The following is a 3968-nucleotide window of genomic DNA, read 5'->3' on the forward strand; positions in this document are numbered from 1 at the left end:
ATTGTGACTATTCATCATGACTTTCGTCATCTTACTCTGTCCTTCGAGATTTAAATCTATATTTTATTGAACTTGAGATAATACACAGAGAAATTTGGCCAGTTCTTTTTTTGTTTTTGAAGTAATTTTTATCAACTAGCATTAGTTTGTCGAAAAAAATCAAAGCAAATTTCAGCTATAACACATGCAAGGTATTCGTTCTTTTTTTTAGTGTAGAAAAAATAAAAGCACATATCATTTCATACTTTAAATATCACATCGCGTTGAATATATCATGATCGTGACACAATTAAAGAAAATGATGAGATAGATGGAATTCGTCGCCAGAGCGAAATTTCAACTAATTACTTCTAGCCATCTTATTTTGTCCTTCGAGATCCATGTCACCACCATTAAATATCTCTCGACTTCTATTGATCAAATTACGGCGACTTTAAAATAAGCTACCTCTTCCTTATTTCATCTTTTTCTTCAACTGAATGAGCTTTTGCTTTTCGGATCGTCTTCTATTCAATGAGGTAACCCTATTTTTTTGGATTTACCTTCACAAATTGATCTCATGAAAACCAAAAAGAAAATCTCATATTAGATTTTTAAAAATAGAGAAATATCAAATAGGGAGCGTTTTCACCTTTAGTTGACCTTGCACCTAAGCGATGCAAGTCAGGACTATTCAAACAAATAAATAATAAACTCAAATTTATGGAAGATTAAATTTTTTTTTTTTTTTGGACAAACAACATAAATTACGATAGTTTGGAGCTTAATTATAAACTTTTTTGATATTTTGTATAATTACTGAAAATTCAGATTTTGAGTCTATCGAGATACATAATTAGCTCCCGATACATTCAACGAAGATATATTTTTTCCTTTGTAAAGATGCACAATTAGCTTCCGATACAATTTTTTTGATTTTGGGTCTGTCGAGATACATAATACATCCAACGAAGATATATTTTTTCCTTTGTAAAGATACATAATTAACTTTTGGTACATTTTTTTGATTTTAGGCCTATCGAGATACATAATTAGCTCTCGATACATTCAACAAAGATACATAATTAGTTGAATTTTTTGTAATTACTTTATAAAGATGGCGATTTGTGTAAATATTAATCGTTAAGGCGTATATTTACGTTATTTTTTCTTTTTTTCTTTTTATGTATATATCTTTCATTCTCAGTATATTTATTACAAGAAAAAGACTAGAGATGGCAAGGATGAAATATGGACCCTTTGAAGGACCCAATGAAATTAAGTTGCGACAGGGAACTTTGGAGAAGCAAATGAACTATTATACGAACAAAAAATATAATTGAATCATTAAGTTGTTCAGAAATAAATATGGATTGTGATAGAATAGTTAATATTTAAGTTTAGAATCTAAATATAATTTTTTGAGCTAAAATATCAAAGAGGACACTTTCTTTGAAAATATTCTAAAGGCGACAAAAAGTTCGAGTTTGAGCGACTTATTCCTCTCTTTAACGATACTATCAGAAACGACAGTTGACCGTTTAATTATTTTAAATAAGTTGTTGTAGGCACAACGACTTGTAAATTGCTAAGTGCCCAACGACTTGTAAGTTGCTAGGTACGCACTATGACTTTCAAGTTGCTAGGTGTCAAACAATTTGTAATCAGTTTTTTTAATTATATTTTTTTTTTGCTTTTCTAAAAGAGAAAATCACCTAGATATACTAAATTCAAAAAAATATTTACCATTTATAACAATGTAAGTTTTTTTAGATATAACAATTATAATACATTTATATTACATACATAATTCATTTTTAATTCATAGGGAGAATTTCTTACCAAACAAACATTATACAATTTAAAATACTTATAATACATTTATATTTCATACATAATTTGCTTTTAATACATAATGCAGATGCTATAGATGGTCATAAATAAAATGTATATTTAAAAATAGTAGTCATTATTTATTAAAAGTTAATCATCCAAGTAATTAGTCCTTTCTAAAATAACTAGCTTTTAGCATATGTAAAGCTTTTCAATACAACAATTGTAACTACATTTCATAAATACACAAATTATAGCTACTTTTCATAATTATTAATTACTCTCTAAATTATCTTTTATGAAATTTGAATTAATCATCCTGGTAATTTCAGCTCACATGCTTTTTTTTTTCTCAAAAAAAGAAGTAAAAGGAGAATAACTATGTTGTGTGAGGTGGATTGTTAGCCGGTCAAGAAGTTGCCCGTCAAAAAAATGAAAATAGCGAAAAGAGGATATTGAGATGAATGTGTGAACGTACTAGAAAAGACAGAATTAGGAACAAAGATATCGGGACAAGGTAGGAGTGGTCAGACAAGACTGAGATGGTTCGGACAGGTGAAGAGGAGATGCGAACATGTCTCAGTGGAAGGGTACGAGAGGTTGATTATGGCGAGTATAAAGAGAGGTAGAGGCAGGCCGAAGAAGCATTTGGAAGAGGTAGTTAAACAAGACATGATTAGAATAAAAGGTTAATAGGTACTATTTATTATTGCTACGATTCTATTCTTCATTGTTTTTAGTATGGCTTCTTTTATTGTATTCATTTCACATATTTTGACTAAACCAACAGTATATCAGAAACAACCTCCCTACCTTTCCCAAGGTAGGGATAAGTCCGTGCGCACACTACCCTCCTCGAACGCCAACTTTATTTCCGTGTCTTCCTCTGGACTGTTACCCGATCAAGAAGTCACACGTCAAAAAGATGAAAGTAGTGAAACGAGGATGTTGAGATGGATGCATAGGTATACTAGGAGAGACAGAATTAGGAATGAAGATACCGAGGACAACGTAGGAGTAGCCACCTTGGCGGACAAGATGAGAATGTGAGGCTAAGATGGTTCGGACATGTGAAGAGGAGACACACAAATGTCCCAGCGAGGAGGTGTGAGATCGAGGTTGCCTATGATGGGTACGAGGAGAGGTAGAGATAGGCCGAAAAAGCGTGACTATACAAGACAGCTGATTCCGCAGCTTACCGAGAACACGACACTAGATAGAAAGATATGGTAAGGTAGACGATATAGTAGGTATTATTTGTTGTTGCTACGACTCTCTTTTCCATTATTTTCGCTATGTCTGCGTGCTTCATCGCTGTAGTTGTTTTACATACTTAGACTTTTGATATTTTCTACTTGAATCGACGATTCTACCTCTCTACCTATCTCAGGATAGGAATAAGGCGGTGTACACACTACCATCTCCGAACCCCATGTGTGAGAGTACACATTGATACATAATAAACTAAACAGCTGATATCCGAAAAACTATTTTATATTGCATAACTTCTACTCTTTCACCAGTCTGATCGGCGCAATGCAGCCATGAGTTCTTCACAACTTGAACACGAAACTCTCTTCTTAATCAGAGAACGCGCCAGCTTTATTTCCGTGTCTTCCACTGGATCCATGTGCAATTGGTTTTCGCTAGCAACCTGATCTGCAGACGTAATAAACAAACAGTTAGTAGGTGTTTATACGCTATAATGTGTACTCAGAAGTTGAAAAGGAGCTTTTGGATGATGTATTTGAACATATATTTTACTTGAGTGAACCACTATTTCACTCGAAATTGATGGCCAGACCAAGTAAAAGTGGACGGAGGGAGTAGTAAGTTTACCAGGGAAATCAACGCGGTATCTTTCATCCATTCCATATGCATGGAAATTTGAAGAGTTAATAGCACTAGGCCATCCTGGAGTAAGTGTTTGCACAGTCTCGTTCATTTCTTTATCCACAATCTTGTTGAGTTCATGGGAATCTGAAGAGTTAATAACACCAGTTGCTCCTGGATTAGACGCCTGCACAGTCTCGTCTGCAGCAACATTGGATTCATTGACATCGGATACCACAGAGTGCCTCTCTTTGCATAAAACATAATATATGAACCCGAGAAACCTATGACAATCGAAGAAAATATCAAGTTAGTTGTCGTAA

The sequence above is a fragment of the Capsicum annuum genome, unplaced genomic scaffold (assembly GCF_002878395.1).
Source record: "Capsicum annuum cultivar UCD-10X-F1 unplaced genomic scaffold, UCD10Xv1.1 ctg4030, whole genome shotgun sequence".
NCBI classification, from domain to species: Eukaryota; Viridiplantae; Streptophyta; class Magnoliopsida; order Solanales; family Solanaceae; genus Capsicum; species Capsicum annuum.